Source organism: Triturus cristatus, chromosome 6, assembly GCF_964204655.1.
Source record: "Triturus cristatus chromosome 6, aTriCri1.1, whole genome shotgun sequence".
NCBI classification, from domain to species: domain Eukaryota; kingdom Metazoa; phylum Chordata; class Amphibia; order Caudata; family Salamandridae; genus Triturus; species Triturus cristatus.
The window spans coordinates 883,638,804-883,653,673 of NC_140589.1; the positions used below are offsets into that span (position 1 = coordinate 883,638,804).

A 14,870-nucleotide genomic window follows, 5' to 3' on the forward strand; every position below is an offset into this window, starting at 1 on the left:
AGCAAGGAAGCCTGCAGGACTTCTGGGACTTTTCTTTCCCTTCTTCAGCCTCCCTGTCATTATTCTTCACAACCCCCAAATCTATACTGCTGCCAGCGATGCGTTGCTTTGTGGGAAGCAAGAGAAAGAGAAGGGGAGGGCCTATGCAAATGATGGCCTCAGGGCTGTCTGGGAGTCCCTTTTCAGCAGTACTGTTAATATCCGCCTTGCAACCAGATTGGTCGGGTAAGCTGAAAAACACCAGGCATGATTGGGCACCAGGTCCTCTAGGCCCTTGGAGGACATATCGGCGCTGCATCCCTCAGTTTCTGAGGTCCAAGAAATGTTCACCCTCCACCCTAATAGAGAGGTCTTGGCCGATCGTGGCCGATCGGGGCAGAAGGGAGCAGGGCAAGATGCTCATGATCCTGCTCTAATAATGAACTGCCTTCCTCTCTCCTTACCTGTGGTTCTGCCTGGCTGCTTGGTTCCAGTTGTAGGCCTACATCCCACAGGCAATTTGCTTGTCCCTCTCACACATGTAAATGGGTCAGCACTCAAGTGCACACACCTGCCTGCACCCACAGACCCTCTCACACACACTTTTCTCAACAAGATTTTTTCCTAGTTTAGAGACTCAGAGACCCATTTTGAAATACAAAAGCAGCACACCACATGACGGCCTTCACATAGAATCCAGCAGCAAATGGGAAACTTTTAACTAGCCGTGGTCCTATTACTGCAGCCCTACCATGGAACGACTGCTGGATGAGTCCTGCTCGAGAATATTGAACCTACAACAAGTCTGAGGTAAATAAGAATTCCACAGGAATACCATAAAACAGGGACCTATGACCCTTTCGAGCCAGATAGGAGTCGAACCTACAATCTTCTGATCCGTAGTCAGACGCGTTATCCATTGCGCCACTGGCCCCATGTAGGATTACCCATACTTTTGTCCTTAAGAGGACCAGAAGTTGTGTGTGTGTGTGTGTGTGTGTGTGTGTTTTAAAACACCATTCCATCAACCTTTTTAGCCACGTTTACTGCTCACAACCAGAAGACACAAGTAAACCCACCTGACCTCCTGAAATTCTGTTCTGTCAGGTGTTCCTAACTTATACAAAGGACTTTAGGAGGACGAAGGACCTAAAAGTCAGGGGAAATGGTCCTAGGTCCAAGGAAATGTTTTAGATCAGCCTCAGTTTCTTAAATATTCTGCATTAACATCATCAGTTCCACGTCTGTGTGGAGCTGATCTTGAGGACTCCTTAATCAGCAGGCGGGTACAACAATAAAGTGTTTAATATTACAATACAGGCGAAAATTCAGACACCTTGTCATAGGCTCACCTTGTCCAGGGACCCAAGCATGCTGCCTTTCACCTCTCAGAGCCCTTCACCTAACCTACTGTGCAGCTGTCTCACCTTTAATATCACTGTTCCACAGGCAGCATGATGTCACAATGTTCCTTGTCAGTAGCCTGAACCATGAGCCTTTGCAACCCTGGCATAATCTACATACTTCCAATTGGTGAAGTCTTGGACCACAAATGCAGTGAAGAATAATGGATTGTTACTCTTCATGCATTTTTGCCCATTGGCTCAGATTTGAATGCTTACTGGCCATACGAGCATCTCTGCCAGGCCACCCTATGTCTAGAGACCGTAGATTTAGAGAGTTTATAAACATTGTAGGTTCATCAATGAAGTGTGCTCGCTTCGGCGGCACATATACTAAAATTGGAACGATACAGAGAAGATTAGCATGGCCCCTGCGCAAGGATGACACGCAAATTCGTGAAGCGTTCCATATTTTTACCAGCTTTCAGGAGAGAAATGTTCTATGTTTTCAAGACTAATTGAAATAATAAAGCAGGTTCCAGTGCTTTCCTCCTAATATCTATTTTTCAATTTGTCTCTCCTCAACATTTTTAATGTATTTACCTCGCAGTAATGAAGGTGCACTCTATGGCCAGCTGCATTTAGCAAGGAAGCCTGCAGGACTTCTGGGACTTTTCTTTCCCTTCTTCAGCCTCCCTGTCATTATTCTTCACAACCCCCAAATCTATACTGCTGCCAGCGATGCGTTGCTTTGTGGGAAGCAAGAGAAAGAGAAGGGGAGGGCCTATGCAAATGATGGCCTCAGGGCTGTCTGGGAGTCCCTTTTCAGCAGTACTGTTAAAATCCGCCTTGCAACCAGATTGGTCGGGTAAGCTGAAAAACACCAGGCATGATTGGGCACCAGGTCCTCTAGGCCCTTGGAGGACATATCGGCGCTGCATCCCTCAGTTTCTGAGGTCCAAGAAATGTTCACGCTCCACCCTAATAGAGAGGTCTTGGCCGATCGTGGCCGATCGGGGCAGAAGGGAGCAGGGCAAGATGCTCATGATCCTGCTCTAATAATGAACTGCCTTCCTCTCTCCTTACCTGTGGTTCTGCCTGGCTGCTTGGTTCCAGTTGTAGGCCTACATCCCACAGGCAATTTGCTTGTCCCTCTCACACATGTAAATGGGTCAGCACTCAAGTGCACACACCTGCCTGCACCCACAGACCCTCTCACACACACTTTTCTCAACAAGATTTTTTCCTAGTTTAGAGACTCAGAGACCCATGTTGAAATACAAAAGCAGCACACCACATGACGGCCTTCACATAGAATCCAGCAGCAAATGGGAAACTTTTAACTAGCCGTGGTCCTATTACTGCAGCCCTACCATGGAACGACTGCTGGATGAGTCCTGCTCGAGAATATTGAACCTACAACAAGTCTGAGGTAAATAAGAATTCCACAGGAATACCATAAAACAGGGACCTATGTCCCTTTCGAGCCAGATAGGAGTCGAACCTACAATCTTCTGATCCGTAGTCAGACGCGTTATCCATTGCGCCACTGGCCCCATGTAGGATTACCCATACTTTTGTCCTTAAGAGGACCAGAAGTTGTGTGTGTGTGTGTGTGTGTGTTTTAAAACACCATTCCATCAACCTTTTTAGCCACGTTTACTGCTCACAACCAGAAGACACAAGTAAACCCACCTGACCTCCTGAAATTCTGTTCTGTCAGGTGTTCCTAACTTATACAAAGGACTTTAGGAGGACGAAGGACCTAAAAGTCAGGGGAAATGGTCCTAGGTCCAAGGAAATGTTTTAGATCAGCCTCAGTTTCTTAAATATTCTGCATTAACATCATCAGTTCCACGTCTGTGTGGAGCTGATCTTGAGGACTCCTTAATCAGCAGGCGGGTACAACAATAAAGTGTTTAATATTACAATACAGGCGAAAATTCAGACACCTTGTCATAGGCTCACCTTGTCCAGGGACCCAAGCATGCTGCCTTTCACCTCTCAGAGCCCTTCACCTAACCTACTGTGCAGCTGTCTCACCTTTAATATCACTGTTCCACAGGCAGCATGATGTCACAATGTTCCTTGTCAGTAGCCTGAACCATGAGCCTTTGCAACCCTGGCATAATCTACATACTTCCAATTGGTGAAGTCTTGGACCACAAATGCAGTGAAGAATAATGGATTGTTACTCTTCATGCATTTTTGCCCATTGGCTCAGATTTGAATGCTTACTGGCCATACGAGCATCTCTGCCAGGCCACCCTATGTCTAGAGACCGTAGATTTAGAGAGTTTATAAACATTGTAGGTTCATCAATGAAGTGTGCTCGCTTCGGCGGCACATATACTAAAATTGGAACGATACAGAGAAGATTAGCATGGCCCCTGCGCAAGGATGACACGCAAATTCGTGAAGCGTTCCATATTTTTACCAGCTTTCAGGAGAGAAATGTTCTATGTTTTCAAGACTAATTGAAATAATAAAGCAGGTTCCAGTGCTTTCCTCCTAATATCTATTTTTCAATTTGTCTCTCCTCAACATTTTTAATGTATTTACCTCGCAGTAATGAAGGTGCACTCTATGGCCAGCTGCATTTAGCAAGGAAGCCTGCAGGACTTCTGGGACTTTTCTTTCCCTTCTTCAGCCTCCCTGTCATTATTCTTCACAACCCCCAAATCTATACTGCTGCCAGCGATGCGTTGCTTTGTGGGAAGCAAGAGAAAGAGAAGGGGAGGGCCTATGCAAATGATGGCCTCAGGGCTGTCTGGGAGTCCCTTTTCAGCAGTACTGTTAAAATCCGCCTTGCAACCAGATTGGTCGGGTAAGCTGAAAAACACCAGGCATGATTGGGCACCAGGTCCTCTAGGCCCTTGGAGGACATATCGGCGCTGCATCCCTCAGTTTCTGAGGTCCAAGAAATGTTCACCCTCCACCCTAATAGAGAGGTCTTGGCCGATCGTGGCCGATCGGGCAGAAGGGAGCAGGGCAAGATGCTCATGATCCTGCTCTAATAATGAACTGCCTTCCTCTCTCCTTACCTGTGGTTCTGCCTGGCTGCTTGGTTCCAGTTGTAGGCCTACATCCCACAGGCAATTTGCTTGTCCCTCTCACACATGTAAATGGGTCAGCACTCAAGTGCACACACCTGCCTGCACCCACAGACCCTCTCACACACACTTTTCTCAACAAGATTTTTTCCTAGTTTAGAGACTCAGAGACCCATGTTGAAATACAAAAGCAGCACACCACATGACGGCCTTCACATAGAATCCAGCAGCAAATGGGAAACTTTTAACTAGCCGTGGTCCTATTACTGCAGCCCTACCATGGAACGACTGCTGGATGAGTCCTGCTCGAGAAGATTGAACCTACAACAAGTCTGAGGTAAATAAGAATTCCACAGGAATACCATAAAACAGGGACCTATGACCCTTTCGAGCCAGATAGGAGTCGAACCTACAATCTTCTGATCCGTAGTCAGACGCGTTATCCATTGCGCCACTGGCCCCATGTAGGATTACCCATACTTTTGTCCTTAAGAGGACCAGAAGTTGTGTGTGTGTGTGTGTGTGTGTGTGTGTTTTAAAACACTATTCCATCAACCTTTTTAGCCACGTTTACTGCTCACAACCAGAAGACACAAGTAAACCCACCTGACCTCCTGAAATTCTGTTCTGTCAGGTGTTCCTAACTTATACAAAGGACTTTAGGAGGACGAAGGACCTAAAAGTCAGGGGAAATGGTCCTAGGTCCAAGGAAATGTTTTAGATCAGCCTCAGTTTCTTAAATATTCTGCATTAACATCATCAGTTCCACGTCTGTGTGGAGCTGATCTTGAGGACTCCTTAATCAGCAGGCGGGTACAACAATAAAGTGTTTAATATTACAATACAGGCGAAAATTCAGACACCTTGTCATAGGCTCACCTTGTCCAGGGACCCAAGCATGCTGCCTTTCACCTCTCAGAGCCCTTCACCTAACCTACTGTGCAGCTGTCTCACCTTTAATATCACTGTTCCACAGGCAGCATGATGTCACAATGTTCCTTGTCAGTAGCCTGAACCATGAGCCTTTGCAACCCTGGCATAATCTACATACTTCCAATTGGTGAAGTCTTGGACCACAAATGCAGTGAAGAATAATGGATTGTTACTCTTCATGCATTTTTGCCCATTGGCTCAGATTTGAATGCTTACTGGCCATACGAGCATCTCTGCCAGGCCACCCTATGTCTAGAGACCGTAGATTTAGAGAGTTTATAAACATTGTAGGTTCATCAATGAAGTGTGCTCGCTTCGGCGGCACATATACTAAAATTGGAACGATACAGAGAAGATTAGCATGGCCCCTGCGCAAGGATGACACGCAAATTCGTGAAGCGTTCCATATTTTTACCAGCTTTCAGGAGAGAAATGTTCTATGTTTTCAAGACTAATTGAAATAATAAAGCAGGTTCCAGTGCTTTCCTCCTAATATCTATTTTTCAATTTGTCTCTCCTCAACATTTTTAATGTATTTACCTCGCAGTAATGAAGGTGCACTCTATGGCCAGCTGCATTTAGCAAGGAAGCCTGCAGGACTTCTGGGACTTTTCTTTCCCTTCTTCAGCCTCCCTGTCATTATTCTTCACAACCCCCAAATCTATACTGCTGCCAGCGATGCGTTGCTTTGTGGGAAGCAAGAGAAAGAGAAGGGGAGGGCCTATGCAAATGATGGCCTCAGGGCTGTCTGGGAGTCCCTTTTCAGCAGTACTGTTAAAATCCGCCTTGCAACCAGATTGGTCGGGTAAGCTGAAAAACACCAGGCATGATTGGGCACCAGGTCCTCTAGGCCCTTGGAGGACATATCGGCGCTGCATCCCTCAGTTTCTGAGGTCCAAGAAATGTTCACCCTCCACCCTAATAGAGAGGTCTTGGCCGATCGTGGCCGATCGGGCAGAAGGGAGCAGGGCAAGATGCTCATGATCCTGCTCTAATAATGAACTGCCTTCCTCTCTCCTTACCTGTGGTTCTGCCTGGCTGCTTGGTTCCAGTTGTAGGCCTACATCCCACAGGCAATTTGCTTGTCCCTCTCACACATGTAAATGGGTCAGCACTCAAGTGCACACACCTGCCTGCACCCACAGACCCTCTCACACACACTTTTCTCAACAAGATTTTTTCCTAGTTTAGAGACTCAGAGACCCATGTTGAAATACAAAAGCAGCACACCACATGACGGCCTTCACATAGAATCCAGCAGCAAATGGGAAACTTTTAACTAGCCGTGGTCCTATTACTGCAGCCCTACCATGGAACGACTGCTGGATGAGTCCTGCTCGAGAAGATTGAACCTACAACAAGTCTGAGGTAAATAAGAATTCCACAGGAATACCATAAAACAGGGACCTATGACCCTTTCGAGCCAGATAGGAGTCGAACCTACAATCTTCTGATCCGTAGTCAGACGCGTTATCCATTGCGCCACTGGCCCCATGTAGGATTACCCATACTTTTGTCCTTAAGAGGACCAGAAGTTGTGTGTGTGTGTGTGTGTGTGTGTTTTAAAACACCATTCCATCAACCTTTTTAGCCACGTTTACTGCTCACAACCAGAAGACACAAGTAAACCCACCTGACCTCCTGAAATTCTGTTCTGTCAGGTGTTCCTAACTTATACAAAGGACTTTAGGAGGACGAAGGACCTAAAAGTCAGGGGAAATGGTCCTAGGTCCAAGGAAATGTTTTAGATCAGCCTCAGTTTCTTAAATATTCTGCATTAACATCATCAGTTCCACGTCTGTGTGGAGCTGATCTTGAGGACTCCTTAATCAGCAGGCGGGTACAACAATAAAGTGTTTAATATTACAATACAGGCGAAAATTCAGACACCTTGTCATAGGCTCACCTTGTCCAGGGACCCAAGCATGCTGCCTTTCACCTCTCAGAGCCCTTCACCTAACCTACTGTGCAGCTGTCTCACCTTTAATATCACTGTTCCACAGGCAGCATGATGTCACAATGTTCCTTGTCAGTAGCCTGAACCATGAGCCTTTGCAACCCTGGCATAATCTACATACTTCCAATTGGTGAAGTCTTGGACCACAAATGCAGTGAAGAATAATGGATTGTTACTCTTCATGCATTTTTGCCCATTGGCTCAGATTTGAATGCTTACTGGCCATACGAGCATCTCTGCCAGGCCACCCTATGTCTAGAGACCGTAGATTTAGAGAGTTTATAAACATTGTAGGTTCATCAATGAAGTGTGCTCGCTTCGGCGGCACATATACTAAAATTGGAACGATACAGAGAAGATTAGCATGGCCCCTGCGCAAGGATGACACGCAAATTCGTGAAGCGTTCCATATTTTTACCAGCTTTCAGGAGAGAAATGTTCTATGTTTTCAAGACTAATTGAAATAATAAAGCAGGTTCCAGTGCTTTCCTCCTAATATCTATTTTTCAATTTGTCTCTCCTCAACATTTTTAATGTATTTACCTCGCAGTAATGAAGGTGCACTCTATGGCCAGCTGCATTTAGCAAGGAAGCCTGCAGGACTTCTGGGACTTTTCTTTCCCTTCTTCAGCCTCCCTGTCATTATTCTTCACAACCCCCAAATCTATACTGCTGCCAGCGATGCGTTGCTTTGTGGGAAGCAAGAGAAAGAGAAGGGGAGGGCCTATGCAAATGATGGCCTCAGGGCTGTCTGGGAGTCCCTTTTCAGCAGTACTGTTAAAATCCGCCTTGCAACCAGATTGGTCGGGTAAGCTGAAAAACACCAGGCATGATTGGGCACCAGGTCCTCTAGGCCCTTGGAGGACATATCGGCGCTGCATCCCTCAGTTTCTGAGGTCCAAGAAATGTTCACCCTCCACCCTAATAGAGAGGTCTTGGCCGATCGTGGCCGATCGGGCAGAAGGGAGCAGGGCAAGATGCTCATGATCCTGCTCTAATAATGAACTGCCTTCCTCTCTCCTTACCTGTGGTTCTGCCTGGCTGCTTGGTTCCAGTTGTAGGCCTACATCCCACAGGCAATTTGCTTGTCCCTCTCACACATGTAAATGGGTCAGCACTCAAGTGCACACACCTGCCTGCACCCACAGACCCTCTCACACACACTTTTCTCAACAAGATTTTTTCCTAGTTTAGAGACTCAGAGACCCATGTTGAAATACAAAAGCAGCACACCACATGACGGCCTTCACATAGAATCCAGCAGCAAATGGGAAACTTTTAACTAGCCGTGGTCCTATTACTGCAGCCCTACCATGGAACGACTGCTGGATGAGTCCTGCTCGAGAAGATTGAACCTACAACAAGTCTGAGGTAAATAAGAATTCCACAGGAATACCATAAAACAGGGACCTATGACCCTTTCGAGCCAGATAGGAGTCGAACCTACAATCTTCTGATCCGTAGTCAGACGCGTTATCCATTGCGCCACTGGCCCCATGTAGGATTACCCATACTTTTGTCCTTAAGAGGACCAGAAGTTGTGTGTGTGTGTGTGTGTGTGTGTGTGTTTTAAAACACTATTCCATCAACCTTTTTAGCCACGTTTACTGCTCACAACCAGAAGACACAAGTAAACCCACCTGACCTCCTGAAATTCTGTTCTGTCAGGTGTTCCTAACTTATACAAAGGACTTTAGGAGGACGAAGGACCTAAAAGTCAGGGGAAATGGTCCTAGGTCCAAGGAAATGTTTTAGATCAGCCTCAGTTTCTTAAATATTCTGCATTAACATCATCAGTTCCACGTCTGTGTGGAGCTGATCTTGAGGACTCCTTAATCAGCAGGCGGGTACAACAATAAAGTGTTTAATATTACAATACAGGCGAAAATTCAGACACCTTGTCATAGGCTCACCTTGTCCAGGGACCCAAGCATGCTGCCTTTCACCTCTCAGAGCCCTTCACCTAACCTACTGTGCAGCTGTCTCACCTTTAATATCACTGTTCCACAGGCAGCATGATGTCACAATGTTCCTTGTCAGTAGCCTGAACCATGAGCCTTTGCAACCCTGGCATAATCTACATACTTCCAATTGGTGAAGTCTTGGACCACAAATGCAGTGAAGAATAATGGATTGTTACTCTTCATGCATTTTTGCCCATTGGCTCAGATTTGAATGCTTACTGGCCATACGAGCATCTCTGCCAGGCCACCCTATGTCTAGAGACCGTAGATTTAGAGAGTTTATAAACATTGTAGGTTCATCAATGAAGTGTGCTCGCTTCGGCGGCACATATACTAAAATTGGAACGATACAGAGAAGATTAGCATGGCCCCTGCGCAAGGATGACACGCAAATTCGTGAAGCGTTCCATATTTTTACCAGCTTTCAGGAGAGAAATGTTCTATGTTTTCAAGACTAATTGAAATAATAAAGCAGGTTCCAGTGCTTTCCTCCTAATATCTATTTTTCAATTTGTCTCTCCTCAACATTTTTAATGTATTTACCTCGCAGTAATGAAGGTGCACTCTATGGCCAGCTGCATTTAGCAAGGAAGCCTGCAGGACTTCTGGGACTTTTCTTTCCCTTCTTCAGCCTCCCTGTCATTATTCTTCACAACCCCCAAATCTATACTGCTGCCAGCGATGCGTTGCTTTGTGGGAAGCAAGAGAAAGAGAAGGGGAGGGCCTATGCAAATGATGGCCTCAGGGCTGTCTGGGAGTCCCTTTTCAGCAGTACTGTTAAAATCCGCCTTGCAACCAGATTGGTCGGGTAAGCTGAAAAACACCAGGCATGATTGGGCACCAGGTCCTCTAGGCCCTTGGAGGACATATCGGCGCTGCATCCCTCAGTTTCTGAGGTCCAAGAAATGTTCACCCTCCACCCTAATAGAGAGGTCTTGGCCGATCGTGGCCGATCGGGGCAGAAGGGAGCAGGGCAAGATGCTCATGATCCTGCTCTAATAATGAACTGCCTTCCTCTCTCCTTACCTGTGGTTCTGCCTGGCTGCTTGGTTCCAGTTGTAGGCCTACATCCCACAGGCAATTTGCTTGTCCCTCTCACACATGTAAATGGGTCAGCACTCAAGTGCACACACCTGCCTGCACCCACAGACCCTCTCACACACACTTTTCTCAACAAGATTTTTTCCTAGTTTAGAGACTCAGAGACCCATGTTGAAATACAAAAGCAGCACACCACATGACGGCCTTCACATAGAATCCAGCAGCAAATGGGAAACTTTTAACTAGCCGTGGTCCTATTACTGCAGCCCTACCATGGAACGACTGCTGGATGAGTCCTGCTCGAGAAGATTGAACCTACAACAAGTCTGAGGTAAATAAGAATTCCACAGGAATACCATAAAACAGGGACCTATGACCCTTTCGAGCCAGATAGGAGTCGAACCTACAATCTTCTGATCCGTAGTCAGACGCGTTATCCATTGCGCCACTGGCCCCATGTAGGATTACCCATACTTTTGTCCTTAAGAGGACCAGAAGTTGTGTGTGTGTGTGTGTGTGTGTTTTAAAACACCATTCCATCAACCTTTTTAGCCACGTTTACTGCTCACAACCAGAAGACACAAGTAAACCCACCTGACCTCCTGAAATTCTGTTCTGTCAGGTGTTCCTAACTTATACAAAGGACTTTAGGAGGACGAAGGACCTAAAAGTCAGGGGAAATGGTCCTAGGTCCAAGGAAATGTTTTAGATCAGCCTCAGTTTCTTAAATATTCTGCATTAACATCATCAGTTCCACGTCTGTGTGGAGCTGATCTTGAGGACTCCTTAATCAGCAGGCGGGTACAACAATAAAGTGTTTAATATTACAATACAGGCGAAAATTCAGACACCTTGTCATAGGCTCACCTTGTCCAGGGACCCAAGCATGCTGCCTTTCACCTCTCAGAGCCCTTCACCTAACCTACTGTGCAGCTGTCTCACCTTTAATATCACTGTTCCACAGGCAGCATGATGTCACAATGTTCCTTGTCAGTAGCCTGAACCATGAGCCTTTGCAACCCTGGCATAATCTACATACTTCCAATTGGTGAAGTCTTGGACCACAAATGCAGTGAAGAATAATGGATTGTTACTCTTCATGCATTTTTGCCCATTGGCTCAGATTTGAATGCTTACTGGCCATACGAGCATCTCTGCCAGGCCACCCTATGTCTAGAGACCGTAGATTTAGAGAGTTTATAAACATTGTAGGTTCATCAATGAAGTGTGCTCGCTTCGGCGGCACATATACTAAAATTGGAACGATACAGAGAAGATTAGCATGGCCCCTGCGGGATGACACGCAAATTCGTGAAGCGTTCCATATTTTTACCAGCTTTCAGGAGAGAAATGTTCTATGTTTTCAAGACTAATTGAAATAATAAAGCAGGTTCCAGTGCTTTCCTCCTAATATCTATTTTTCAATTTGTCTCTCCTCAACATTTTTAATGTATTTACCTCGCAGTAATGAAGGTGCACTCTATGGCCAGCTGCATTTAGCAAGGAAGCCTGCAGGACTTCTGGGACTTTTCTTTCCCTTCTTCAGCCTCCCTGTCATTATTCTTCACAACCCCCAAATCTATACTGCTGCCAGCGATGCGTTGCTTTGTGGGAAGCAAGAGAAAGAGAAGGGGAGGGCCTATGCAAATGATGGCCTCAGGGCTGTCTGGGAGTCCCTTTTCAGCAGTACTGTTAAAATCCGCCTTGCAACCAGATTGGTCGGGTAAGCTGAAAAACACCAGGCATGATTGGGCACCAGGTCCTCTAGGCCCTTGGAGGACATATCGGCGCTGCATCCCTCAGTTTCTGAGGTCCAAGAAATGTTCACCCTCCACCCTAATAGAGAGGTCTTGGCCGATCGTGGCCGATCGGGCAGAAGGGAGCAGGGCAAGATGCTCATGATCCTGCTCTAATAATGAACTGCCTTCCTCTCTCCTTACCTGTGGTTCTGCCTGGCTGCTTGGTTCCAGTTGTAGGCCTACATCCCACAGGCAATTTGCTTGTCCCTCTCACACATGTAAATGGGTCAGCACTCAAGTGCACACACCTGCCTGCACCCACAGACCCTCTCACACACACTTTTCTCAACAAGATTTTTTCCTAGTTTAGAGACTCAGAGACCCATGTTGAAATACAAAAGCAGCACACCACATGACGGCCTTCACATAGAATCCAGCAGCAAATGGGAAACTTTTAACTAGCCGTGGTCCTATTACTGCAGCCCTACCATGGAACGACTGCTGGATGAGTCCTGCTCGAGAAGATTGAACCTACAACAAGTCTGAGGTAAATAAGAATTCCACAGGAATACCATAAAACAGGGACCTATGACCCTTTCGAGCCAGATAGGAGTCGAACCTACAATCTTCTGATCCGTAGTCAGACGCGTTATCCATTGCGCCACTGGCCCCATGTAGGATTACCCATACTTTTGTCCTTAAGAGGACCAGAAGTTGTGTGTGTGTGTGTGTGTGTGTTTTAAAACACCATTCCATCAACCTTTTTAGCCACGTTTACTGCTCACAACCAGAAGACACAAGTAAACCCACCTGACCTCCTGAAATTCTGTTCTGTCAGGTGTTCCTAACTTATACAAAGGACTTTAGGAGGACGAAGGACCTAAAAGTCAGGGGAAATGGTCCTAGGTCCAAGGAAATGTTTTAGATCAGCCTCAGTTTCTTAAATATTCTGCATTAACATCATCAGTTCCACGTCTGTGTGGAGCTGATCTTGAGGACTCCTTAATCAGCAGGCGGGTACAACAATAAAGTGTTTAATATTACAATACAGGCGAAAATTCAGACACCTTGTCATAGGCTCACCTTGTCCAGGGACCCAAGCATGCTGCCTTTCACCTCTCAGAGCCCTTCACCTAACCTACTGTGCAGCTGTCTCACCTTTAATATCACTGTTCCACAGGCAGCATGATGTCACAATGTTCCTTGTCAGTAGCCTGAACCATGAGCCTTTGCAACCCTGGCATAATCTACATACTTCCAATTGGTGAAGTCTTGGACCACAAATGCAGTGAAGAATAATGGATTGTTACTCTTCATGCATTTTTGCCCATTGGCTCAGATTTGAATGCTTACTGGCCATACGAGCATCTCTGCCAGGCCACCCTATGTCTAGAGACCGTAGATTTAGAGAGTTTATAAACATTGTAGGTTCATCAATGAAGTGTGCTCGCTTCGGCGGCACATATACTAAAATTGGAACGATACAGAGAAGATTAGCATGGCCCCTGCGCAAGGATGACACGCAAATTCGTGAAGCGTTCCATATTTTTACCAGCTTTCAGGAGAGAAATGTTCTATGTTTTCAAGACTAATTGAAATAATAAAGCAGGTTCCAGTGCTTTCCTCCTAATATCTATTTTTCAATTTGTCTCTCCTCAACATTTTTAATGTATTTACCTCGCAGTAATGAAGGTGCACTCTATGGCCAGCTGCATTTAGCAAGGAAGCCTGCAGGACTTCTGGGACTTTTCTTTCCCTTCTTCAGCCTCCCTGTCATTATTCTTCACAACCCCCAAATCTATACTGCTGCCAGCGATGCGTTGCTTTGTGGGAAGCAAGAGAAAGAGAAGGGGAGGGCCTATGCAAATGATGGCCTCAGGGCTGTCTGGGAGTCCCTTTTCAGCAGTACTGTTAAAATCCGCCTTGCAACCAGATTGGTCGGGTAAGCTGAAAAACACCAGGCATGATTGGGCACCAGGTCCTCTAGGCCCTTGGAGGACATATCGGCGCTGCATCCCTCAGTTTCTGAGGTCCAAGAAATGTTCACCCTCCACCCTAATAGAGAGGTCTTGGCCGATCGTGGCCGATCGGGGCAGAAGGGAGCAGGGCAAGATGCTCATGATCCTGCTCTAATAATGAACTGCCTTCCTCTCTCCTTACCTGTGGTTCTGCCTGGCTGCTTGGTTCCAGTTGTAGGCCTACATCCCACAGGCAATTTGCTTGTCCCTCTCACACATGTAAATGGGTCAGCACTCAAGTGCACACACCTGCCTGCACCCACAGACCCTCTCACACACACTTTTCTCAACAAGATTTTTTCCTAGTTTAGAGACTCAGAGACCCATGTTGAAATACAAAAGCAGCACACCACATGACGGCCTTCACATAGAATCCAGCAGCAAATGGGAAACTTTTAACTAGCCGTGGTCCTATTACTGCAGCCCTACCATGGAACGACTGCTGGATGAGTCCTGCTCGAGAAGATTGAACCTACAACAAGTCTGAGGTAAATAAGAATTCCACAGGAATACCATAAAACAGGGACCTATGACCCTTTCGAGCCAGATAGGAGTCGAACCTACAATCTTCTGATCCGTAGTCAGACGCGTTATCCATTGCGCCACTGGCCCCATGTAGGATTACCCATACTTTTGTCCTTAAGAGGACCAGAAGTTGTGTGTGTGTGTGTGTGTGTGTGTTTTAAAACACCATTCCATCAACCTTTTTAGCCACGTTTACTGCTCACAACCAGAAGACACAAGTAAACCCACCTGACCTCCTGAAATTCTGTTCTGTCAGGTGTTCCTAACTTATACAAAGGACTTTAGGAGGACGAAGGACCTAAAAGTCAGGGGAAATGG

At 46.3% G+C, this 14,870-nt stretch overlaps 15 non-coding genes across 15 annotated transcripts; 7 read left to right on the forward strand and 8 right to left on the reverse strand.

Annotated features, from left to right (window-relative positions):
- Positions 1-840: 840 nt before the first annotated feature.
- On the reverse strand, positions 841-913 carry TRNAR-ACG (transfer RNA arginine (anticodon ACG)). Its single transcript has one exon. It is a non-coding gene; the product is annotated as a tRNA-Arg (tRNA).
- A 778-nt stretch (positions 914-1,691) lies between these two features.
- LOC146819644 (U6 spliceosomal RNA) lies at positions 1,692-1,798 on the forward strand. The gene has a single exon (XR_014964201.1). It is a non-coding gene; the product is annotated as a U6 spliceosomal RNA (small nuclear RNA).
- A 1,007-nt stretch (positions 1,799-2,805) lies between these two features.
- TRNAR-ACG (transfer RNA arginine (anticodon ACG)) lies at positions 2,806-2,878 on the reverse strand. Its single transcript has one exon. It is a non-coding gene; the product is annotated as a tRNA-Arg (tRNA).
- Positions 2,879-3,650: 772 nt separating this feature from the next.
- Positions 3,651-3,757, forward strand: LOC146819646 (U6 spliceosomal RNA). The gene has a single exon (XR_014964202.1). It is a non-coding gene; the product is annotated as a U6 spliceosomal RNA (small nuclear RNA).
- Positions 3,758-4,763: 1,006 nt separating this feature from the next.
- On the reverse strand, positions 4,764-4,836 carry TRNAR-ACG (transfer RNA arginine (anticodon ACG)). Its single transcript has one exon. It is a non-coding gene; the product is annotated as a tRNA-Arg (tRNA).
- A 778-nt stretch (positions 4,837-5,614) lies between these two features.
- On the forward strand, positions 5,615-5,721 carry LOC146819648 (U6 spliceosomal RNA). Its single transcript, XR_014964203.1, has one exon. It is a non-coding gene; the product is annotated as a U6 spliceosomal RNA (small nuclear RNA).
- A 1,006-nt stretch (positions 5,722-6,727) lies between these two features.
- Positions 6,728-6,800, reverse strand: TRNAR-ACG (transfer RNA arginine (anticodon ACG)). The gene has a single exon. It is a non-coding gene; the product is annotated as a tRNA-Arg (tRNA).
- A 774-nt stretch (positions 6,801-7,574) lies between these two features.
- LOC146819650 (U6 spliceosomal RNA) lies at positions 7,575-7,681 on the forward strand. Its single transcript, XR_014964204.1, has one exon. It is a non-coding gene; the product is annotated as a U6 spliceosomal RNA (small nuclear RNA).
- A 1,006-nt stretch (positions 7,682-8,687) lies between these two features.
- On the reverse strand, positions 8,688-8,760 carry TRNAR-ACG (transfer RNA arginine (anticodon ACG)). Its single transcript has one exon. It is a non-coding gene; the product is annotated as a tRNA-Arg (tRNA).
- A 778-nt stretch (positions 8,761-9,538) lies between these two features.
- LOC146819652 (U6 spliceosomal RNA) lies at positions 9,539-9,645 on the forward strand. Its single transcript, XR_014964206.1, has one exon. It is a non-coding gene; the product is annotated as a U6 spliceosomal RNA (small nuclear RNA).
- A 1,007-nt stretch (positions 9,646-10,652) lies between these two features.
- TRNAR-ACG (transfer RNA arginine (anticodon ACG)) lies at positions 10,653-10,725 on the reverse strand. Its single transcript has one exon. It is a non-coding gene; the product is annotated as a tRNA-Arg (tRNA).
- Positions 10,726-11,497: 772 nt separating this feature from the next.
- On the forward strand, positions 11,498-11,601 carry LOC146819654 (U6 spliceosomal RNA). The gene has a single exon (XR_014964545.1). It is a non-coding gene; the product is annotated as a U6 spliceosomal RNA (small nuclear RNA).
- A 1,006-nt stretch (positions 11,602-12,607) lies between these two features.
- TRNAR-ACG (transfer RNA arginine (anticodon ACG)) lies at positions 12,608-12,680 on the reverse strand. The gene has a single exon. It is a non-coding gene; the product is annotated as a tRNA-Arg (tRNA).
- Positions 12,681-13,452: 772 nt separating this feature from the next.
- On the forward strand, positions 13,453-13,559 carry LOC146819656 (U6 spliceosomal RNA). Its single transcript, XR_014964207.1, has one exon. It is a non-coding gene; the product is annotated as a U6 spliceosomal RNA (small nuclear RNA).
- Positions 13,560-14,566: 1,007 nt separating this feature from the next.
- Positions 14,567-14,639, reverse strand: TRNAR-ACG (transfer RNA arginine (anticodon ACG)). Its single transcript has one exon. It is a non-coding gene; the product is annotated as a tRNA-Arg (tRNA).
- Between the last annotated feature and the right edge of the window lie 231 nt (positions 14,640-14,870).